This window comes from Phocoena phocoena, chromosome 6, assembly GCF_963924675.1.
Source record: "Phocoena phocoena chromosome 6, mPhoPho1.1, whole genome shotgun sequence".
In the NCBI taxonomy this organism is placed as follows: Eukaryota; Metazoa; Chordata; class Mammalia; order Artiodactyla; family Phocoenidae; genus Phocoena; species Phocoena phocoena.
Window position 1 is genome coordinate 110,762,850 of NC_089224.1, and position 25,775 is coordinate 110,788,624.

The window sequence follows — 25,775 nt, forward strand, 5'->3', positions numbered from 1 at the left end:
AGCACTTACCATGCCAGAAATTAATGTAAAATCCATTTTATAGATGAAGAAACTAAGGCTCAGAGAAAATAAGTAGGCTCAAAGTCACTCAGCAATCGGGGAAATAGCCTGAACTCAGACCGCTCATCCTGCTGCAAGCTGACTCAATCATGCATGGAAGTGTCCTCTCTAAGCATCATCAGTGACTGTGTCTTTTCAAGTGGGAAGGTGCAGGGAAGGTGGCACCAGGGTGATGGAAAATGAAAAGGTGTGCACAGGAAACGCCTACAGTAACCTTCTTCTGCCTTCGCTGAACAGCTTTTGCTCCAAGCCTGGCTGCCCATCAGGGATCCTCACCATCCCAGCCAGAGCAAAGAGAGAAGGGCTGTGAGTCAAAGAGCCATGGAACTCAGAGGTCCATCAGGAGTGCTCCTCCAGAAAAGGGAACCCTCCTACACTGTCGGTGGGAACGTAAGTTGGTGCAGCCATTATGGAGAACAGTCTGGAGGTTCCTCAAGAAACTAAAAACAGAGTTGCCATATGATGCAACAATCCCATTCCTGGGCATGTATCTGGAAAAAACTATTATTTTGAAAAGATACGTGCACCCCTATGTTCACAGCAGCACCATTCACAACAGCCAAGACATGGAAACAACCTAAATGCCCATCAACAGAGGAATGGATAAAGAAAGTGTGGTACACATATACAATGCAGTTATCACTCAACCATAAAAGGAATGAAATAATGCCATTTGCAGCAACACGGATGGTCCTAGAGATGATCACACTAACTGAAGTAAATCAGACAGAGAAGAGACAAATACCATATTTGTGGAATCTAAAATATGACAGAAATGAACTTAGCTATGAAACAGAAACAGACTTACAGAATAGAGAACAGACTTGTGGTTGCCAAGGAGGAGGGGGTGAGGGAGGGATGGACTGGGAGTTTGGGATTAACAGATGCAAACTATTATACAGAGAATGGATAGACAACAAGGTCCTACCATATAGCACAGAGAACTATATTCAATACCCTGTGATAAACCATAATGGAAAAGAAGATGAAAAAGAATGTATATCAAAAGAAACATGGGGGACTTCCCTGGTGGTCCAGTGGTAAAGAATCTGCCTTGCAATGCAGGGGACGCGGGTTCAATCCCTGGTCAGGGAACTAAGATCCCGCATGCCGTGGGGCAAGTAAGCCCGTGCGCCACAACTACTGAGCTCGCGCGCCTCAACAAGAGAGCCTGCGGGCCGCAAACTACAGAGCCCACGCGCTCTGGAACCCCCGCACCACAACTACAGAGCCCGTGTGCCCTGGAGCCTGCGCGCCACAACTAGAGAAGAGAAAACCCGCACGCCACAACACCACGCACCACGCACCACACACCACAACGAAAGATCCCACGTGCTGCAAATAAGACCCGACGCAGCCAAAATTAAAATATAAATAAAATCTTTAAAAAAGAGAAATATGTATAACTGAATCAGTTTGCTGTACAGCAGAAATTAACACAACCTTGTAAATCAACTGTACTTCAAAAAAAATAAATTACCAAAAAGAAAAAAAAGGGGTGCTCCTCCACTCCACCTTCAGTACCAACAGCACAGCGTGGAAATCACCTGTGCAGGTGGCTGACTTTCCCTCAAGGCAGCGTCCCATCCACAGCTGACCAAGCACGAGGGCGGTGCTAACATCTCCCAGACAGTCAAGAGACATGAGGGAGGAAGTGGCAACAATGTGAGGACACTACTCAGCTCCCAAACAAACCACTCCCTTTGCTGGGTGGCGGATACCATCCGGTCACAAATGGGCAGCTGCTATAGGGCACTTTTGCGGGAGTAACTAACCAATATATGGAACAATACCTCTTATCCTCTTATTCTGTCCCAAGTTGTCTTTCTTCCCAAGAGAGAAACTGGGGAATGTGGTCACCATAGAAGTTTGCCAATTTAGAGACATCAGAATACAGTAAGTCCCTTACACACGAACCTTCAAAGAAGCGAATGGGCGTTCGCATGTCCAATCATGTAAGTTAGTTCACGCATCTGGCGTATACACTGTCACGTGCGTGCATCCTCTACAAGTGGCTGTGCTTTCGTGTACTTTACTGTACTGTATGGAGTACAGCAGTACGCTACCATCTCCCACCTCCTCTCCCTCCTCCAGTCAGTAACTCTTCTTGCCTGTTCACTCAGTGCCAGGCCCTGTATGCCAGCTATTGTACTGTAGTACTGGACTTTTCAAGGGACTATAAGATTAAAAATGTTTTCTTTATTTTTTGTGTGTTTGTTATGTATTATTTGTGTGAGAAGTATTATAACCCTATCACAGTATTATATGGCCAATTGTGTTGGTTGGGTACCTAGGCTAACTTCGCTGGACTTACGAACAAACTGGACTTATGAACGCGCTCTCGGAACGGAACTCATTCATATACAGGGCACTTCCTGTACATTTCTCTTTCCAGAAAGCGGGAGGAAAGGTCCGGCATTTAGTGTCAGTTCTGCCACTAATGAGTTTCGTCAGTTAGGCCCGACGCAACTTCTCCAAGCCTGTCGTCTCATCTGGAAAACAAGGGCCATAAGCATAGATCACTGGCTCTCAGAGTGCGGCCCTGAACCACCAGCAGCGGCAGCCTCGCCCAGGAGGGACTGGTCTGAAGTGCCATCTCTTGGGCCCCGCGCCACGCCTAACTGGATGGGAGACTCTGGGGCTGGGGCCCAGCGCTCTGCTTTAACCAGCCTTCCTTTCAAGTGATCCTGTTACACACCAAGTTTGAGAACCACTGGCCTAGCTGATTTCCCTTCTTTCTTCATTGTTTTATAAGTCCACTATTCTTTACCCTCTCCCTACCTGCCGTGCTACTGACTTCATTTACCCAACAAATACTTACGAAGCCTCTACTGTGTGCTAGGGGACACCTGGTGAACAAGGCCAAGTGCGCTTTGTGGAAGCCTTGCAATGCAACAAGCTCTTGTTACACAGGCGGGTGAGCACGCTCTGATGACAACGGATGTGCACGTGGCTTGTTCCTGGTTGTTGGATCAGCGGCACGACCCCGTTTTCCAGCAACTTTCCCCTTTACCCACGATTTTCCTCCAAAACTTACTTCACTTTTAAAAAATAAGGTGTTTTGCATACAAGCAGAGATGCAAGGTGCCAGCAAATAAAACGTTACTGTATGGCTACTGATGAAAGAACTAGATTATGCAATTAAAATAAGCAAAGAAAAATCTACTGGAAATTTTCTATATAGAAAAGAGTAACACAGATAACATTTCTTTCCTCCTAAAACTATTTTAGTGACTCACAGTGTTTACAAGTCTTGACTGTTATTCTAGGCACAAAATAAACACCAAGTGACATTTTTAGCAGTCCATTTTGCTTCAGGAGGTATACACAGGAAATGCAAAAGCAGAAACAAAAGCTAAAATGCTCTACTCTAAGAGGTAAGACGCAACCCAACTACCGTAACATTAAAAACAACTAAAATTAGCTTCCTCCCTTACGCCTAAGGGTCCTGCTAAAAGCTTGAGCCAAGAGCTTTTCCTCCTCCCCCCTCGGTCCAAGTGACCAGGGAGGGTGATTGAAACGCGGCCAGAAGGCAAACAAACAGCCAGGCTGCTGCAGACCTTGTCTTCAACACTGGCTGCAGAAGAGAGCCTTGGTCTGCACCAAGCCCGCAGATACACTCCACGTCAGAATGGAATTCTCCTCAACCAAAATTACATCATGGGATTTGACCTCTAGAGCAGAAGCAGAAATCAGAGATCTCACCCAGAGCACAGGTCAACAAGCTCTTGTCTACATTAGTTAAAACACGTACCTAATAATTAAAGTAACACCCTCACAGCTGCTTCTACTCAGAAGCAGGAACAAAGCAACTCTTCCCCTACGTAGGTATTTATTTAGGCGACACTAAACACATACCTAATAAGACAGTTTAAAATAGAACATAACCAAAAGCTTGGAACACAATATTTACTGTGACTGAGCCATGATCATTCAGTTCTTAAATTTCCTAGTAGCAAAGGTAAAAGGGCAAAAAGATAGGTTAATTTTGGACCATCCAAAGAAAATACATGAACTCAACAGAAGAGGGAAACTTTTCCAGATACAACATTCTAGAAAGAAATTTCCAGTAGGATGTGAAGTAACACTGTGAATTGAGTCTTCAATCTTGGCTTTACAAGATCTACAATGTTCTTCATATAACCAGTTAATATCTGCTATCTATTAAAAAATCAATAACCCAATAACTTTATCAGGGAAGCCATTTCTTAGGAATGTAAGCTAATAATATAGCCTGGTGTGTTGTTTCCAGAAGCTCCGGCTTAATATAGAAATAACCCTTGAAGAACTTAACGGAAATGTGGTCTTTCCCCACCTATTTTTGGCAGAAATGAGATGTCAGTCGGAGGCCTAAACTCGGTGCAGTTAAAGTACTGATGACCTGGCCCACGTTCGCACCCACAGGACTATCAAGCACTCCTGGCACTACCGGGGACTTTGAGTGCAAAAGAAAAACCAAACAAATGGTGCACCTGCGAGCCAGCCCCCACCAGGGGGAGGAGAACCAGCAGCCCACTTCCTCCTCAGAGAAATCTCCCTTCAAAGAGCCCCGCATTCAGACAGGCAGCCAAGATTACACAGGGAGGCTGAAGGTTTGCTTTTACCATTTCCCTCAGCTTTTTGTGAGTAAAGTGGATAAGGTCTAGAAGGGCAGGAGAATGACAAAGAGGACAGCAGCATAAGACAGATCAAGAAGTCAGGAATCCTTCAGCCCGGAGAAGCAGCACTGAGGTTAAGGGGTGAACAAGAAGGCCATCATCAACATGGCCCCCGAGTGTGGGAAGTAGGGGCCCCACTGAAACTCAAGGGAAGAATTCAGGCCAAAACCTCATCACTGACAAAAAGGGGGCACCCAGGCAGCTGTGTGCAAGATGGACTATGAAGTCTCCAGGTGCCAACACCTGGGAAGCTGAGACTGACTCTGGGGAGGACACGCACGAGGACAGGCCCATCCTCCATGTGTCCCCTGGCCAAAGAACACTGGGCTAGCCAGTGTGAGGTGTCCATCTCCTCCACCATGACCACGGCAACATCATGAGCAGGGCATCTCTCATTAGCTCCTTGCCAGAAACACCTTGTCAGGGCCGTAAAAAATGACCACAGGAGCCGCTTCTGGATTTGCCGGGTGAGATGAGAAGGGGACTAGGGCTTCCCTGGTGGCACAGTGGTTAGGAATCCGCCTGCCGATGCAGGGGACACGGGTTCGAGCCCTGGTCTGGGAAGATCCCACATGCCGCAGAGCAACCAAGCCCGTGCGCCACAGCTACTGAGCCTGCGCTGTAGAGCCCGCGAGCCACGACCACTGAAGCCCACACGCCTAGAGCCCACGTTCCACAACAAGAGAAGCCACCGCAATGAGAAGCCCGCGCACGTCAACGAAGAGTAGCCCCCGCTCGCTGCCACTAGAGAAAGCTCGTGCGCAGCAACGAAGACCCAACGCAGCCAAAAATAATAAATAAATAAAAGAAAGAAAGAAGGGGACTAAAGAATGAAAGCTCACCAGGCTGCGATCAGACGTGCTGTTGGAGGTGAACTGCTGCAGACTCAGATGTGAGGGGTCCACCTCTTCCCGGGGCCAGTTTACAAGGGCAAGAGCAGAACAGCACTCCTGGGCTGAGGCTCTGTGCTAACCAGGCAGGGAGAGGGCTGCGGTCAAGCCTGGCTCCACCACTAACTAGCTCTGAAAACGCGAACATTAATTTAACATCCTCATTAGCAAAGTGGAGACAAACAACAGCACCCACTACAAAGGGCTACTGTGAGTAATAAATGACAGAATACGTACTTACCTGAGAATTAAGCTTTTTTACCCAAGTAACCACATCAGATAGGGGTCCTACAACCGCTAGCCTCTTTTGCTTAGGCAAAACAATAACAAACACCAAGTGACATTCTTGGCAGTCCATTTTGCTTCAGGAGGTATTACATACAGGAAATGCAAAAGCAAAAGGTAAAATGCTCTACCCTGAGGGAAGACCTTCTAGACCTTCTCGGACTTCACATTTAAAAAGCAGGGGAGGGCTTCCCTGGTGGCGCAGTGGTTGAGAGTCCACCTGCCGATGCAGGGGACACAGGATCGTGCCCCGGTCCGGGAAGATCCCACATGCCGCAGAGCGGCTGGGCCCGTGAGCCATGGCCGCTGAGCCTGCGCGTCTGGAGCCTGTGCTCCACAACGGGAGAGGCCACAACAGTGAGAGGCCCACATACCGCAAAAAAAATAAAAAAAAAATAAATTAAAAAAAAAAAAAGCAGGGGAGAAATACTACACAAACACATTGATTTATTTGACACACATGCAAATTTTTCTGAACCATATGAGAGTAAGTGGGCTCCCTAAAACACTTCATTGAGTAGTTCCTAAGAATAGGGATACTCTACATCACTGCAGTGCAGTAATCAGCTTCATAAAATTTAACACCGATACAATACTGTTATCTAAGCCACCATTCATATTGCAATTTTGTCAAGTGGCCCAATAATTTAAGGACAAGCTCTAAGGAGGAAAAAACCTACTGCAGATTCCCAGGGTTAGCCTGGATTCTTACAATGTTAAGTATGAACCAGTAAGCGCTGCTCTAAACTGCTCATGTTTTGTCGTAGTTCTCCAGCACCGTGTAACGAAAAACATGCGCATGTCATTGTTACGAGGTCTCTGCTGGGCAGGGCCCAGGCACGGCTCAGACGCACCCTCTGCCAAGGCTGTGGTCAAGGTGTCGGCAGGCTGAGGCCTCATCCAGAGGCTTGACCCGGGAAGGCTCTGTGTCCAAGCTCCCTCAGGCAGCCCAGCTAGCAGACTTAATTCCCTTGCAGCCATCAGATTAAGGGCCCCAGCTTCTTACTGATGGTAGGCTGGAGGCCAGCCTCAGCTCCTTGACACACATCGCCACTGACTTCTCTAAAGCTTGCAAGGGAGGATGCCTCTAGTGGGTCTGCTAGAAAGACGGTCTGCTATAACAAAACATAATCAGGAAGAGACATCCCATCACCTCTGCCATATTTTCGCGGTCAGGAGTGAGTCACAGGTCCGTCCACACTTCGGGATTACACAGAGGTGTGAACACCAGGAGGTAACAATCACGAGGGCCACCTGAAAGTTTGTCTGCCACATGCTTACAGCTCCCATACAATTATAAAATCAAATGAACTTTATAATTAAAAACATCTAACAATATTGGTCCAACCCATGGACAATGGTCTCTTGCAACTGCATCACCCGTTGCAGTGTAGGCGCAGTGTGCAAAGCTGCAGGACAGTGCTTTGGGTTCAAGATGCTTAACTATGTCAAAATGATGACTCATTCTTACCACTTTTCTCCAGTGAAGTCAGGATGACATCACTTTAGCTCTGACATCATTTAGCTTTTCAGGTCGTAGAAACGCACCATCTACATATCAAGTCTACCTGTTCTTTTCTCCTCAGCCCGCACAACTGAAGCACAAAGAGAATATGATGGACTCCATTAACCTCAGATGAATTCAATTATGTACACTTGAAAAACAGACAGAAAGAGGGAGGGAGGAAGGGAAAAGGAGAAGGATACGTATTTTAGGCAAATCACTCTCCATTTCTGTTAACGGGTACATGACTCCAGGTGAAAGTAGGATAGGAGAGGTGAAATGACTGTTTCCTCAGTTCCTTCATGCCTTCTGTGGTGTGAACATCTCACCTCACTAAAAGGATTCTGGTATTTAAAGATAACAATTTTCTTTTTACCATGCGGTGCCCAAATAGAAAACTAATTCCTACATTTGCTCTAAGCAGGGGTCAGCAAAGTTCTTCTTTAAAGGGCAGTAGAGTAAATATTTTTGGTTTTGTGGGGCATACAGTCTGTCAAACTACTTGACTCTGCCATTTTAATAGGAAAGCAGCACAGATGATGTGTAAATGAATGGGTGTGGCTGTGTTCCAATAAAACTATTTACAAAAACAGGCAGCCAAGTGGATCTGGCCCCAGGGGTGGTGGTTTGCACACCCCTGGTCTAAAGAAACAGCATTCTGTATCAATGCCGAAAGCACAGCTCATTTTGTTGGTCTCCAACAGGGATTCTCAAGGGTAATCTGGCTATATGTAACTGTTGTTTTATGTACTTTTATTCAAACCCAACTCCTCTGTATAAAATGCAACTCCACTATATAACTGAGCATCGACACACAGAGCTGTCAAATCAGCCCTGAAATCCAAGTAAAGTCACCACTCAGACTACCTACATACAATACGCTCAGCTCCTGTTTAAATAATTGTTGTTTCTCACTGACCTTCCTTGACCTCCTAGACCAGGTGACTCAGTTGGAGGCCCTGCATGAAGCTCACTGCTCTGTACTGCTGGGTACGTTGACTGCCCCTCTCTTTCACTAGGCCGTGAGAGGCATGGCTGTGTCTCGCCTGCTCGTGACTGTATTCCCAGGGCCCTGCACAGTGCTGGACACGTGCAAAGTCCTCATTAACCAACGCTGAACGAAGTAAAAGATTAGGACCCGTTACATGCCTCCTCAGCCCCAGATACTTTTCATTCACAGCACTTGAATGTAATTACATAGTTGTACTATAATTATTTAGTCGAACTATGAATGGGGTATGAATGGAGTATGAATGGGGGTGAAAAGGAAGATATAAAATAAACTGAACATTTCAACTGCTGAGGTTCAAAATCATACAAAAATAAAATTACCAACAGTATCAGTTATGTTAAAGCAAATTGCTAGCCGCTGGCTTCTTACCAATACTGGAAAATTGGAGAAGGCAAGCCCGAACAAAGGATTCAATTAATAACCAATTATTTTTGAGTGGCCAATTGAGTAACTTACAGAGGGAATTCTATTCACCCCTCCCCACAAGCCTGTTCTCAACTGAGTATGTTCCCTTTAGAATTCATTTTTTAAAATGTCTCAAGAGTGAGGCGGTCCTCAGATTTTTCTTAATTGGAAGAAGGAAAGGAGACACATAGAAGGACTTCAGCCATTTGCACAACCGCCTTCCTATTTAGAACTCAGAGCTTGCCCAGCCCCTGGGTTGGTGCCAAGGATAACAAGCTTAAATGTAGTTGGCAAATACTTAATGCCAAGTAGGAGACCCTGTCTTCTCTCCCTCCAGGCCATCCAGCCCAGGACTCTACACCCCTAAGCCTTAAAAGAAGTGAGTTTTCATATAAATAGAAAATTAACTTGTCCATCTTGATACTCCATCATCACAGGTCCCAACCGCTGGACGACAACACCCTTCCGGCTGCTTGTACGAGTGTTAGCTACCCACAAGAGCACACCCGACACAGCAGTTCTCCCAATAATCATGGGAGTCACTCGTGCATGGAGGTTTCCTGGGACCTCCTAAGGGAAAACATTCTCATTAGGAGCCCAACTGCCCATGAAAAGAAATAAAAATGAGCCACAGCCAGGTCTCTTCTCCCTTTTGAAGGTCAGGACGTGTGCGGTTATCTCCCCAGACAGAGTTACCTCGAGGAGATGGCACTAGAGATGCCATGCCAGGCAAAAGGAAGACCTTTCAAGATGGACTTGGGACACTGTCCCTCTAAGTCACTCCCTTTGAAAGCTCCCAAATCCCATAAGTTAAGAACTTCAGGGGACTTCCCTGGTGGCGCAGTGGTTAAGAATCCACCTGCCAATTCAGGGGACATGGGTTCGAGCCCTGGTCTGGGAAGATCCCACATGCCATGGAGCAACTAAGCCCACACACCACAACTACTGAGCCCGCACACCACAACTACTGAGCTCGCGAGCCACAACTACTGAAGCCTGTGCGCCTAGAGCCTGTGCTCCGCAACAAGAGAAGCCACCGCAATGAGAAGCCCGCGCACCACAATGAAGAGTAGCCCCCACTCACTGCAACTAGAGAAAGCCTGTGCACAGCAACGAAGACCCAACACAGCCAAAAAATAATAAAATAAAATAAAATAAATAAAGGAATTTCAGGGAGAACTCAGTCAATTATTCCGAGTTTGCAAACACCTGCAACCAATGGTTTTAACTCCTGTGGTTAATAAAAACAGAAAAAGCCCTAAAAGAACCACAATTCACTGTTTATATGTAAACCAAATAAACAGCAATGGGTTTCCTCCTGTACTTCTTATTTCAGTGGATGGTGACCACTCGTGAACATTAAGCCAAAAACCCGGTTGTCATCTTTGACCTGCTTCAACCCTGTTATCCCCAAATCTCTTGCATTGCCAAGTCCTGTCCATTTCACCTTCCATATTTTCAGCGTATCTGTCCCACTGCCACCACCCTCATCCATGCAGCCATCACCCTCAGGGATGACTAACTCAGCCTCCGAGTCCATTCTTGCCCTTTCCAGTACATTCTCCCACTGAAGTCAGCACAAATCTCATTCAAAGCACAAATCTCATCTCTCCCAATCTCTTTTGCAAACACACACACATACCACTTAAAACACCAAGTGTCTCTTCAGCTTGCCAGTGCTCTTACACTCAAGGCTTTGACTGGATAGGTACATGTCATCCACCACTGAGTGGTCCTCTCACCACCCCCAGACCTTGTCCTTGGGGCCTTTACACGGTGTTTCCTCATCAGACAGTGGTGTGTCCCCGCTCACCCCCAGCCCAAAGGCCCACCTCATTTCAGCTGGTTAACTCTGACTTATCCCTTCCGACTTCAGCTCTGCTCTTTCATAGTATCTGTCAGTCTGTAATTAGTATCTACCTGGGGACTATTCTGGTTTCTGCCTTTCTCAACTGAGAGGAGAGAATGAAGTCTAAGACCCTAAGGCATGTTGGATGAACTGAATTCTCCTATTCATCTAGAATGACTCTAGCTGTGTACTACCCTGGAATATCTGAGAAAACAGTCACTCAAATAATTCTGTGTTCTGTGGTTCAGATGAAAACTTCAGGTTTGGAAAGGTTTGTGCCTAACAGTATCTCACATAGCAGGTGCTCAAATATTTGTTGATAGAAAATGAAGAAATAAATTAATCGATGAACTCCCCACCCACGCTTCGATTCCTTTCACTGCATTGGGACCCCTGAGATTTAAAACTCAAGCCAATGACAGTCTCAGCACAGGGGCTGGGGGGGTGGGGGTGGACTTGCCCTGCCTCTTAATTTGCATGAGACAATTTAAACCATTCAAATTACACTAATCACTGCCTACAGCCCAACAGCCATCCACAGCCAGGGAACGACAATGGGATCCCACACACTTTGCACATGCTGGAGCCAGAGGGATGTAGACACCAATCCCAGTTAGGCCACTGGGTAAAACCTTGAGTAAGTTTAACTTCTGAATCTGTTTCCTTCCTGTAAAGGGGGCTGATGCCACAATTTCAGCCATGGCTCTTTGGTAGCAAGGGACAGAAGCCTCACGAATCATGTTCAAATAAAAAGGAAGGCTTAAGGTAAGTATGAGTGTAAGGAGACTCCTGGGAACCCAAGGGAAGCTCAACATCCAACCGTCAGGAAGGGTTAAGAACCAAGAAGGCGGCTCAGAACCAGCGTCCTCCATCTCTCCCTGCTTCGGTGCCTCTGCGCCGGCCGCATGCCTCATCCAGGCTCACTCCCTTAGGGAGCTCGTCCACTCTTGCGACTTTAAATACAATCTTTATACCAAGACTCCCAAGTTTATACCTCTAATCTAGATCTTTCTCCTTTCAAGGCATATATTTAACTGTCCACTCAGTACTTCCATTTGGAGATCTAGAAGGCACGTCTAACTGAACTCCTGATCACTGCCACAGCCTTCCCCATCTGAGTGGACGGCAACTCCATTCTTAAAGTTAGACGCTCAGGCCAGAAGCCTTGAAGTCATCCATGACTCCTCTTTTTCTCCTACGATCCTTATCCAAGCAGTCGGGAAACCCTGTTGGCCCTAATCTTCAAAATCCTTCAGCTCCAACCACTTTCCATCATTTGCACTGCGCCTTCCTGGATCACTACAGCAGCTTCTAGCAGGGCTCCCCACCTGTGCTCCAGCACCCCTTTATTCCCCTATACACACAATAGAGTGATCCTAGGAAAACTTAAGTCAGATGGTTTCACTCGGCTCAAAACTCTGCAACACCTGCCCATTTCTCTCATGATAAAAGTCAAAGTCCTTATAATGACTCTCAAGGCCTGATAGGATCTTCTCTCTCTGTTCCAGTCACCCCAGCCTCCTCACTAGTCCTTGAACACACCTACCTGACATTCCACCTCCTGGAATGTCTGTCCCTCAGATACCTGCTGGGCCAACTCCCTTCCTCCAAGTCTTGACGCAAATCTCGCCTTCCCAACGAGGCCACCCCTGTCTGCCCTATTTAACTTGCAGTTCTTTAAGACTCTTTAGCTCCAGTGCCCACCAGTGATTAGATTGTCTCTCTGAGTCCTGGTTCAAGTTCCTGAGCCAGAACCAATTGGCCTGGCTCATCTTTCTAAGGCAGGCCACATGACACAGGTCAATGGCCAGCTGCCTGTGGAAGAGCCATTAGTACAGAAGGTCCTCTGGGCAAAACTGAAAAAGAGCAAAGCCATCTGGAGCTATTCGTTGTGGGAGCACAAGCTCTCCACAGATCACAAGAGCACTGCTGTGTTATAGCAGAGTGCCATCGTGAATGTCAGAGAAAGCCTAGAAGGGGTCAGATCAGAGTAGACGTTGAGCTCCCAACACTGACCTTAGCAAGAGTTGTTGTGGGGATTAAGTGGTGCACTTCAATGTCTGGCCCACCAGAGGAGCTTTATCATACTCTCAGGTAACTTAACTATCCTAGCCATAAACAGATTTGTTGACATGGATAATTGGTAAAAAAAACACTTAATATTAAAAATGAATGGATTAAACTCTGCAGGCAAGCAGGCATTTTTTAGAATTTCTCACTGTTCCCCCTTGCGCTGCTGAGGATTTTACAATTACCTAAAGACAGAATGATTTAAATGAGCCAGGTGGTTCTGGCTCAGGGTCTCAGGTGTGGCCAGGGTGGCATCATCTGAGGCTTGACCAGGGCTGGAGGAGCCATTTCCAAGCTCATTCCCCGTGCTGTCAGCAGCAGGCCTCAGGTCCTCACCTTGTGAGCCTCTCCTCACAACAGGGCAGCTGATCTCCCCAGAGCAGCAGATCCAAGAGAGAAGCAGGAAGGCAGAACCCACCCACAGTCAGAAGTGACAACTCATCCATCGCTTCTGCCACATTCTTCTACTGGTCATGTGACCAACCCTGATACAAAAGGGGAGGGGCTGCACCTGGGCTTGTGACTATGGGGCGGGGGGGGGGGGGGGGGGGGGGGGGGGCCCCCTCTGGGGCCATCTTGGAGGCTGCTAACCACAGGTTATTCATGCAGACCAAGGCCTGTTTTTAAAGGGCCCAGAGCTAAGATGGTTTTTTACATTTTAAAGGGCTGTAAAAGAGAAAATGAAGAATATGTGACAGAGACCATACATGGCCTGCAAAGCCCAAATTATTTACTATATGGCTCTTTATAGAAAAAGTTTGATGACCCTCCCCCAATGCAGACTGTTTATTATAGATGACTTAAGGGGTTTTCAAGGGTTATTTTGACTATAGGCAATGTTTCCCTTATGCCCTGACTTTAGAAGCTAACTCCTAGGTAAGCAACTCTACTGAAGTAGGCACTCTGCAAACTGCAGCTCTGAATGTCACTATAATGTCAACCACTAAGAAATGAACAGCTCATCGTAACCTGAGCAGAAAGAAAACAATCAGCGGTACCTTGCCCACAAGTAGAAGGCTGATAAATATAAACCCAGTGAACGAATGATTAAAGAAGAAATACTCTAAGGACACATCTTGAAAGTAGAGTAACCATGAAAGTATGAAAACTCTTTAGTCAGTGATTTATAACGTAAGACCAAAGGTGAATTTTACATAGTAGTTACAATCATAGCTAACTCCCTGCCAGATACTCCCCCATTTGTGCATCCTCGCGCCCTATGAGGTAGGGGTTATTAGCTGCCTCCATTTTTACAGATGAGCAAGTGAAAGCTGACAGAAACTATGTAATTTCCCCAAGGTTACATGATAAATAAGCAGCGGGACGATTTACTCTTACAGCAAAGTATGTAAGTATAAAGACCAACTTCATCCTGAACCTTCATGCCTCAGCTGCAGCCGGCTGCGAGCACAGCCGACACACGGAGCCCTCCTCACTGCCCCAGGCTTCTCCTCCAGGGAAGCTCTCCCTCCCGCCCAGCTTGCTGGAATCCCAACCCAAGGACTTCAGAGAAGAGCAGAGCTCCTGGGCTCCCTATAAGCGAGGTTATAGAGACCTGAAGTGCTAGATTTAACCTACTTACTCATTTATTGCTCCCTTTATCCAAAGAGAGCTTTAAAAAATGTTTTCACCATGGTCTTTGCTTTCCAACCAAGTATCTTTTCTGAGACTGTGGAATCAGCACCCAGCCCAGCCATCTCTCCAGCTGCTTCCCTAATGAGCTAAGTGGAGGGCAGCTGCTCGAGCCCTGGGGCCAACAAAGTTTTGACACTGGAATGATGACAGGGCAGAGAATGCTGCCGTTCCCGCAGCAAACAGAAGGGCTGGCAGATACACACGGGACTCAGGACACACTGGTGGCCACTGCAGAGAGAAGGGAGCTCTTGGCCAAGGGCTTTCTATGTGAACATAAGCAGACCCCACTCTCCCTGAGTGGTCCTGAAGATGGCTTGGCTCGTCCACTCAGGTTCATGAACGTCAGGAGAAACGACTGCCCGAGGCTACACAACCAGTGGAAGGGCCAAAGTTCCCTGATGCTAAGGCTAATTTTCCCACCTTTTGGACTCTGCTCTTGGAAAGCTTGAAGTCCAGCTGCTTGAGGAGACAGATGTTGATCACAACAGGTTCTGGAAGGAGGAGGACCTGAGCAGAGGCAGGGTGTCTGTGTCAGGGACAGAAAGAGAGAGGCAGCGATAACGGCAGACATAGAAAGTCAGAAGGCCTGGAGGCAAAGGGGGTTTGAATCGGGTCTTGTAGACAGTGGTGACTATCTGCACAGGCTGCTGCAAGGAACAGGACAGTCACCTGACCAAGGACACGCACAAAGACTGTCAGAGGGCACTGAGGGTCCAGCTGACGGTGGAGACATGAATTTGCGTCAATAAAGGCCCTAATTACATACACAACTGTGACCTCACTGGGATTCTAATAAATACAGCTGTCCAATCCCCACAGTAAACATGCAAATCACAAGATAATCGCCTCCCTCAGTCCATTCTAATTATGAGATAAGTCATCTTCAAAGATATTATTCCCTTGCCTAACAAGAAAAGAGAGGAAGCTACACTCTGGTCTGCTTGTAAACCCACACTCTCAGGAACGTAGAACAGAGTGCAAGGGATTCTGACACCAGAGAGACCAAGGTTTGGGTCCCAACTCTGCCACTGACTAGCTGTGTGACATTGAGCAAGATACCAGACCCTCACTGACCCTGTTTCCCCGTCTGTGAAATGAAGATAAAACACTACCTACCACACAAAACTTCTGTGAGGCTCAAACGCAATACACTCGGCTCACAGACAGCTGTGGCTGCCCGTCTGCAGAAACGGCCACAGTATAACCACCCCGACCCTTGACTTCAGGGACCTTCCATCAAGAGATGCGGTCTCTCTCCCGTCTTGAATCTGGTTGGGACATGCTTTTACTAACGAAATGAAGTGGAGGCAACACTGTGCCAGTTCCGACCCTGGGCCTCGGGAGGCCGTGTGCGCCTCGCTCTCTAGGAAGCCGACAGCTGCCAGGTGAGTGATCCCGGCTGCCTGCCAGAGGCAGAGATGAGCCTTCCTGGCAGCTGACGGCAGACACAGGAGGGACCCCAGCTGAGACCAGGACCCCAGCCTGAACTGGCACTTGCAAAGCGTGAACTAAATTAACCGTTGTTAGGTCACTAAATACTGGGGTGATGTGTTAGCACTGACTGACTGCTACAGCAGTACTCACAGTACGAAGCTATTAGAGCTTCCCTTCGCCAGTAATGCCCCCAGTCCTCAATTCTTCCTTCGCTACTGGATCATTCACATCTGCATTCAATCATGCCATTACTTCTCCCCTTAAAAAAAGCTCTCCCTTGACCCCACTTCCCTCAATAACTACCACCCTGTCTTTGCTCTGTCTCGCAGCAAAACTCCTCAAAGAACCACGCATGCTCACTGCGTCTAATTCCCCTCTGCCCTTTCGCTTTCACATCCTTTCACCTCCAACTCTGCACTGAAACGTCTCGTCAAGGTCCCCAGTGAACACCATGTTACTACATCCCATGGTCAAGTCTCAGTCCTTACGTGATTTGGCTCAAATCAGCATCATCTGTCACCACTGGTCCCTCTGCTCTAACACTTTCTGCACCTGGCTCCTGGGGCGCCAGTCTCCGAGTTTCCTCCTACCTCACCAGAGGGCCTTTCTCGTCACCTCAACCTCCCGATGCTGGAGTGCCCTGGGGTCAGTCCTTGGCCTCTTCTCTTCTCTAACTCACTTCCTTGGTAATCTCATCCAGTCTCAAAAGTCAAAAACTCAGAAAGGCCTAGGTTTTCTCTGAAATCCAGATTCGGACACTCACCTGCCTAACGCCACCTCCTTTTAGATCTCTAATAGGCATCTCAAACTCAACCTGTGCCAAACACAACTCCCGATCTCCCCCCTCGCCCCCATCTGCTCCTCTGGCACTCTTCTGTTTTTAACAGACAAAATGCTCAGGCCAAAACACCTCTTTTTCTCTCACACCCGATACTTTACCCCTTAGCAAATCCCACTGGCTCTCCCTTCGAATTCCTTACCATCACCTACAAGGCCCTACGGGATTCGCTTCTCCCTGGCCTCGCGTGTTACCGGTCTCTCCCGAGTCCCTCTGCTCCAGCCATGCTGACCTCACATCCTCCTGTCGGCTCAGGTGCCCTGCACCAGCTCCCCATTCTCCTGGAGTGCGCTTGTCCGGAAGGCTCAGCACTTCCGCCCCGATTCCTCACAGCTGAGCACTCTCCCTTTCCTGCCTCTGTAAAACTAACAATCCCTCTCCTAGTCCTGGACTTCCTATCCCCTCCCCTGCCCTCTTTCTATGATGCCTGTCATCTAACAGACTATATATTTTACTGTTTATATTAAGCTATACACTTCAGAGGGCAATGATGTCTCAATTTTTCATTAGGTACCCCCTGTGCCTAGAACAGTGCCTGACATAGGACCCATTCAATGAATGTTGTTGAACGAATGAAAATCCATCAATCAATGAATGAATGAAAGTATAGAAGCTTGGGATGTTTTTAGGATAGTGCCCCCTTCAGTGGTAAAGGAAGGCTATTTAAGGCTCTATATGCAAAGCACCGGGTTCTTCAAACCTTCCATGATCTCCTTTCTTATCACTGTAGTGACGAGAAGTATTTTTACAGATAAAGACCTGAATGGTGTGTGACAGACTACAAACCAGAAGGCTCAGTTTCAGTAACCCCAATTTTTAAAATGAGTCACCTGGAGGGCAGTATTTAAGTCCTTTTTCTGGCTTGAAAATGTGAATATTTTTGGTAACTGACGAGTGACCTGCTTCTGAGTTCCCAAGTGATGATGGCAGAGAGCACCAAACCAAAAAGACCCCATAGGTCAGGGGTTGGCAAACTCGTGCCTGCAGCCTAAATCCCGCCAGCCTCCTGGTTGTTGGTGCAGATTCCTTGTTTATAGCCTGCAAGTGCAGAATGGCTTTCCCATTTGTAAATGGTTTCATTTTAGCTGGTAATATAAGTCCCTACATAATAGGAATCAAGAGATTGTGCCTCCTGGCCCTGCCAAAGCCTACAATATTCACTATCTGGCTCTTTAAGAAGTGTACCCACCCCTGACACAGATGTGCCATCCTGGGGCCAATTCCTCAGCTGCAGACCACAAAATCCCCAGAAATAATCATCTGGGTATTTCAGCATGAAGTGACTTCCAAAACCAAGTGCCCTATACGCAACTGCCAAAAGGTAATTAGATATAAAGTGGCCAGTGGCCGCTGCTATTATCTTCCACAGCCGTGACGCCCTCTATACAGCTGGAAAAGAAACAGCCAAATACGGAAATGTATCTTACGCATGTTCCCAGGGTAACGCATATCCTAAAACCAATGGCTAGGGATAGATATTGTTCTAAATTTGGAAATATCTGATGACAAAGCGAAGTTTCCTTCCCTTTTCTTACCACACCCAAAACAACACCCTACCTTTCTCATGAGAAAAATTCCTTCACACTTATGGTTTCCATTTCCTACATTTGATCTTTCACTTAACAAAAAAAATGATTAATGGAAGCCCATGATGTATACAGACCTTTTAGTACCACGCCTGGCATATAGGAAGCTATCAGCATTCTTTTACTATTATACCCAACATATTATTATTGTAATATTATTACATCTGTTATTGTATCACATTGCATACTTTATGTATGGTAGACACAATATATAATGTACTGTAACACAACTTATCGAACATGTTATATTCTATAACATGTAAATATATAATATAAATATAAAATATATAATCATTATATATGCAATATGCTGTATTGTCTTATATCATTGTTACACACATTATTATATATCATTGTTATATTACTATCCTAACACAGGGGATACTAAACCACAAACCAGCTGTGAGACTTCAGACAAGTCGCTTCACTTCTTTCTAAGCCTCAATTCTCCATTGGTAAAATTAGGTAATCATTTTAGATTTTTACCACTCTCTTCCAGCTCAAGACCAACGCCCAAAGCATGCTAAATAACCTTTCCTTTGAAAACTTCTTCTCCTACCCTGAAGCCTATGCAAGGGCACACCCAATCACGGCTTGGAACCCCACACGGACAGGCATGGACATCATCTTCGTTCACTACATCAACATCCTGACGCTCTGCACTTGTTGACTCACGCCGCCCTCGCAGCAAGGTTTGAAGCAAGCTGTGTAACAGCAGTAAATCTATTTTAATAACGACTGGGTTGGTGCCCCATGATGTACAAGCATCTGGGGAAAATGGTAACGAATCATCCCTCAACAGACACAGTAACGAGGAAGAGGTGGGTCATGAGTCATGCCGCTGAGCAGTAAGCATTACACTAAAAATATTAATAACACTTCTGGGCTCACTCTGTCCCTTTCATGTGAGGAAATTAAAGTATTTAATAATCGTTGCTCCCTGGGAGACAGAAGACAAAAAGTTGTGATGGTAAATGAGTACCCTTAAATAAAGTCTTCTCATGCCTTTTTTTACGTGAAACTCAGCACTTGAAAGAGACTGAGCCAAGTCCAATGCGAAAGACCATGGGAAAACAGAATTTTGAAACAAAAATAGATTCTCAGCCCTCATAATGGTTTTTGAACTTCCCATTTCCCTTCTCTGAGCCCCATGCCTTTAGGTAACTCATCACGATGGCACTAGTAAATACAGTTGAAGTTTCACAAGAAAAACAAGTTCAAAATGATAATGCTCAACACCGATGTGCTTGTGGCTAACGGATACATTTATGCAACACTCAAGAAAATGTTAACAGATACACCCCTTCTGGAAAACAACATGGCAACAGTCCATGGCACGTTCCTGGACTGGGAACTTTACCTTGGGAACCTATCCTAAGGAAATCATCCAGCAAGTCACAAATATATATGAATACAGCTACTTATTGTTACCCTACCTGTAACAGCAAAAAGGGGAAATAATTTCAATATCCAGCAGCAGGTGAATGATTTAATAAGTTATGGGACAGCGACACGATAGAATGTCACAGTCATTACAGTAGCTCTGAAGACCACATATGAAAAATAGGCATGCATGTGCAGCAGCTCTGGAAAGGATGAACAGTAACAGCTAATTCTTCCGCTCCCTCACTAGGTTTTAGGCCCTTTAGATCTAGTCACTCAATATGCATTTTCTTCTTCGCATTTTGTCGATTTTTTCCCAATTTCTTCTTTAATAACATAACATCTTTTCGACTAAAATAAAATGAAATTTCTCTGTACTTAGCCTAAAAATAACAACACTAATAAACACTTACTGGACATATACTACGTGCCAGGTACTGTTCTAAGCACTTTACATGTATAAACCCCTTGACCCTCACACCTAGCCAGCTAGAAGTGGGGAAGCAAGGAGTCAACCGGGGCATCTGGGCTCCAGTGTACAGGCTCTTAACCACTATGTAATAATGAAAAAAATTTTCAGCATTATTCAGGATGGGAAAATGGACTGTCCTGCTTAGTTCAATATTCTAGTTAACTAGGAATAGCTCAGCTATGTCTGGTCCTGCAGTAACTATTTTCAAAGAAATTCAACACCATAAAAACGCCCCTGTGACCACGCTGTTCAGCAGAACTGATGCTTTCTGCAGGTACTGAACACCAGGGGAGTTTGCAGATATGAACAGCAGTGATGAGAGCTGATGGTCACTGATTCACAGCCCACAAGGCACCTCTGAGATCATCGGGCATGTGATCCCTTCAACTGAGGGAAGGAAATGGGTAGAGTTAGCCAAACTCACACTGCTAGCTGGGATTGGGACAGATCTGGGCCCATGATCCACGCCCGCGGACGTGGTAAAAGCCCGGTTCTTTCTTTCTATTATGCAACATGTGATAAAAAGAAAGACTATGATTCATTAAGTGCTTGTGTACGCTAAGGGCTGTAAACCCTTCACGTGAATTATTTAATTTCGCGCCACAGTCGTTCGAGGTAGGCATTATTATTAATCTCACGTGGAGACTAGGAAACAAGCTTGGAAACGTGAAGTCGTGTGGCTCGCCTCACTCAGCTAGAAGGCCCTGATTCAGGTAACTGGAGTGCAGCCCCAGCCCTTGCACATTCTGGAGCACTGCAGCCCCACAGCGATGGAATCAGACCACACAATGCATGGGGGTAGGGAGGCCGGCTCCAGCTCTGGCCAGAAAAGCCGTCAATATTAATGATCCAGCGGCCCCAGATGCTTCTTGACTACCTAGCTAGGTACAAGCTTGTAGAGGCAAGTCTAAGCGCCCTTGCTGACTGGAATCCAAACAATTATAAATCCGCCCCCACAGCACAGGAACCAGAGAGCAAGTGGAATTTATGCAAGTCCTTGAGTCCCCACCCCCACCCAGCCAGGCAATCTCCTTCCCAGCCTTGCTAAGCCCACAGTCAGCCCAGGCCTGGGAAAGACACTTCAGCCTCAGCTCTTCCACCGAGGGTGTTAATTTCATTTGCTCACACCCAGCTGTGTACAAACATGCAAATCATTAACGTTTCCATTTACCAGGCCGGTATGGCCCTGAGCTGCTGGCATTTCTGAAGGAGATAACAATTCTATTTGCAACTATGGCTGCAATTTTTATTCCCAAGGAAACTTCTGCCCGTGTTATATTCCCCAAAGCCAAAATGATCACTGTAAGCAACCCTTCAAGTTATTCATGAAAAAAAAAAGACCAGAAGAAACAAAGAATCCTTCTTTTTTTTTTTAAACATCTTTATTGGAGTATAATTGCTTTACAACGGTGTGTTAGTTTCTGCTTTATAACAAAGTGAATCAGTTATACATATACATATGTTCCCCTATCTCTTCCCTCTTGCATCTCCCTCCCTCCCACCCTCCCTATCCCACCTCTCTAGGTGGTCACAAAGCACCGAGCTGATCTCCCTGTGCTATGCGGCTGCTTCCTACTAGCTATCTATTTTACACCTCGTAGTGTATATATGTCCATGCCACTCTCTCACTTAGTCCCAGCTTACCCTTCCCCCTCCCCATATCCTCAAGTCCATTCTCTAGTAGGTCTGTGTCTTTATTCCCGTCTTACCCCTAGGTTCTTCATGACATTTTTTTTTCTTAGATTCCATATATATGTGTTAGCATACGGTATTTGTCTTGAATTCTTTTGAGAGCACTGGACGGGATAGTAGGTATATTTCAGAGCAGTTCAATTTAGCTCTAAATTGAAGGTTTCCCCAGGTGCCTGGGCCAATGAATCAATAACGAAATGCCGACTGTGATTTAAGTGCCTTTTGTGAAGCAATCTTTTGCAGTGTGAACAATCATCAATAAATTTACTTAGTCTTTGTAAATTCAGAATTGCTGTGGGACAGAGGAGGGTGTACCTGTTTTCATCCCCCGACGCCTCTACTTTGGGCAGAGAAAGGCAAAGAAGGAACGTTTCCACCACACACCCGCCAGCACTGGTAGATACCATTTACTGAGCACCTACCATGCACCAGGAACCACGCTGCACCTTTCGTACCTCATGTATACCCGTGGTAGCACTGGAGGCCAGGCAGCACTCAGTTTGGTTACCGAGTGCACTCACGGAGGGCACCAAGTGCCATACGCCGTGCTAGTATGGAGGACAGAACAATGATCCCAAGAGACAGCCCTCAGGTTTCTGGTCAGGTACTGTAGTAAACAGACCCCCACCCCCACCCCCACCGGCCCTCCACCGGCCCTCCACCAGCCCTCCACCAGCCCATCCCTGTGGTGAGGGCTGGAATGTAGTCATTTGAAGGCCACTGGAGGTAAGGACGGTGGGGAAACGATCTGGGATTACAAAATTCACTTGTTCAAGGTCAGACAGAAAGTCAGGGGCAGCAGAGCTCTGGCTGGATGGACCACTCGGGATCACAGGAAGCCACTGCCTTATCCTACCTCCCATCCTATTTTTTTGGACAGGGCCTGCTAGAACTCACTATGGAAATGCAAATGACTTAAATTTATCAACCACTGCAAGCATTCATTATTGTAAAAACCAATAAAGGCAGTACCGTTTCTTTCTTATGTTTTGGGTTCTGAGAGCTATAAGAAAAACTAGAACTATAAGAGAGAGTATAATGTTGGTCCCTTCAAAGGATGCACGTCCCACACTGTTTAAAATCATTAGAGACATTTCTCTATTAGGTGTAAAATGCTCTTTAGGGTGACAGCAAGCAGAAGTGAGATTCATGTTTCTCAAACTAGTATTCTGTCACCTCAGTTTTTTAACTTTCCAGGTCTACAACATGGAAACAGAAACACAAATGATCCAAAAGGCAGATAATGATTTCCTTTAAATGTCCCTTCAGAATTTATTCTGCATTTGACCTTCCTAATCACGACTGTCTGGCTCTGGTTAAAGTCTGCCATCGCAGGTCAACACACTGACCGGACAGAAGTCAGGGGCAGGCTGGGCAGTTCCAGCTGCCTGCAGCAAAGGCACACAAGGACATGCCCCAGTTTCACTTGCCCCTAAAGCAGACAAGGATACCATGCTGCGTGCTCTAGAGCCTGGTGCCACCAGTCATCCACTGAGCTTGGACTTCGAAAAAGGCACTCACATCAGGGTCAGGGTGGTGGCTGGGATCCACTAAATCAGTGGTCCCCAACCTTTTTGGCACCAGGGACCCGTTTCGCGGAAGACAATTTTTCCACAGACCTGGGCGGGGGGTAGGGGGTGAGGGGGGATGGTTGAGGCAGTAACATGAGCGATGCGGAGCAGATGAAGCTTCAATTGCCTACCGCTCACCTCCTGCTGTGCGGCCCAGTTCCTAACAGGCTGAGGACCGACACTGGTCCGTGGCCCAGGGGCTGGGGACCCCTGCACTAAATCATTCCTAACCATTATTCCAAAATCCCAGTTCCAAAATATAAACAACCTTTAAAGACAAAGACAAACAGACAAACTGTGAAGAATAAATAAACTCCACACCATTGTTATCGTGGATCCTTGGACTGGAGAACAAACTGTGGGTCCAGGGTCTACCCTGCTCAAACCAACAAATCCCTCCACTGGCAGAGACATGGCCCTGGTAAATGGGATCTGTGAAGACTGAGAAATCAGGGGCAATTAACTGCTCTTCTTTTTATCCCCAATTCCCTGTGGATCCTGAAATCCCTACTATCAACTCCTCTCATTTAAATTTCTGAACACAACTAAACAACATAACAAAACACAAAAGCTTTAATTTTTGTCTGCAAGCCCAGCTGCTTCCTATGGAAGTATTAAGAAGTTTTAACTCACACATTTTCTAAGGAAGACCAGAGACAACTTAAAAGTAAGTAAAATATTAAATTCCTGTTATAAAAGTGATTTGAGTTATTGGATCAATGCCAATTTTCTTCTTGGTGGCTGGAGATACCAGGCCACATGGCACTGAACGAGTGTTACATCCTGACCCACCAGTAAATACCCATGTCTGCTAAGATTCATTCTTCTGAAGGACAAGGTACTATGATGTAAGCAGCAACTGCTTTTTTTTTTTTTATGTTTTTCTCCCCCAAATGAGTAAAGTACATTAAAGAAAATATAACAAACCTCATATATGCATAACCTGGATTCTAACAGTTGTTAAAATGATCCTGTTTTTCTTATCTGTATGTATGTGTTCATTCAGTCACCTGAACCATTTTAGAGTAAAATTATAGCCAGCGTAACCCTTTAGCCCTGAATACTTCAGCATGACAACCCCAAAAAGGACATTCTCCTACATGACTCATTACCATAATCACACGTAATAACACAGACAACAGTTCCCAAATATCATCTACCACGTAGTTCATACTGAAATTTCCTGAACTGTCTCCCAAATGTCTTTTATTACTGTTTTGTTCACACAGGATTTGATCAAGGACCAGTAAGGAATACCTTTTTCAAAGTAACTTGTTGGACAAAGAATGAATGACTGATGGAAAGTCAGAGGGGCTGGAACCGAACAGTAAATTAGCATCCGACCTACTTTTCCCTATTAAGAAGAAAAAAAATTATATATAATCTGACCACAAAAGACAACTATTATTAACATTCCCATGCATTTTCTTCCAGTTTATTTTTTCTGTTCATAAACACACCCATACATACGCTTGCGCTCAAACTGTCTTGCTACAGGTCAGGTGCTATCTCCACCCTTTTTGGCAAGTGGAGATAAAAGAGCCAATACCTGATGAAGTCCTGTGGGCACCATCTTTGGTATTCTGGTGCCTGCCGGGTTTGCGAACTGCTGGTCTGCTAGGTTAATAACAGTGAAAAGGGCAGCCGAGTGCACCGGAAGACCCAAAGGCCCTGGGGCTGCATACTGCATACTGCCGTGTGGCCCCTCTGGCTTTCTCCTCCTCAAAGCTGACGCTAACACAAGCCTGAGTGACAACGAGTAGGTTTTAACAGGTGTGGCTGTCCCGTGTCATGGACACCTAGGATGGATAAATATGAGACTTGTTTTTTTTTTTTTAATAGAAGTTACTTTGAACTCTTTGGAAGAAAGGCGCTATATATTTAAAAGCTATTAATAACATTCTCTAAACCAAACTGTCACAAAAGAGTCAAACTCCTGGATATCAAAATTTTTACTTGGGATATCTTTTTTTTTTTTTTTTTTTTTTTTTTGCGGTACGCAGGCCTCTCACTGTGTGGCCTCTCCCGCTGCGGAGCACAGGCTCCGGACGCGCAGGCTCAGCGGCCATGGCTCACGGGCCCAGGCGCTCCGCAGCATGTGGGATCCTCCCTGACCGGGGCACGAACCCGCGTCCCCTGCATCGGCAGGCGGACTCTCAACCACTGCGCCACCAGGGAAGCCCCTTGGGATATTTTTTAAAGCTGAAAAATTTCAACCAACGGATGTGTGCTGTACTAAATAAAAATCTCAAACTGAACTAAGTTCTCAGCCAAGCCAGGCCACCACATTGAGATGCAAATCGCTTTATTCCTTAGGAGAACTGCCTGTTAATTTTCTTTAAAATATGCTGAACTGCAAGCATTTTCTGATGAAAGGTATTTCCCCAAGCAGTTTCAGGTCTGGTTTTAAACCAAAGTTTCCCAACAGAAG

At 46.1% G+C, this 25,775-nt stretch overlaps 1 protein-coding gene across 5 annotated transcripts in view; it reads right to left on the reverse strand.

The window, feature by feature from the left end:
- RAPGEF1 (Rap guanine nucleotide exchange factor 1) overlaps positions 1-25,775 on the reverse strand; it is a 139,420-nt gene that overhangs the window by 87,493 nt on the left and 26,152 nt on the right. The gene's annotated exons all lie outside the window — the stretch shown is intronic.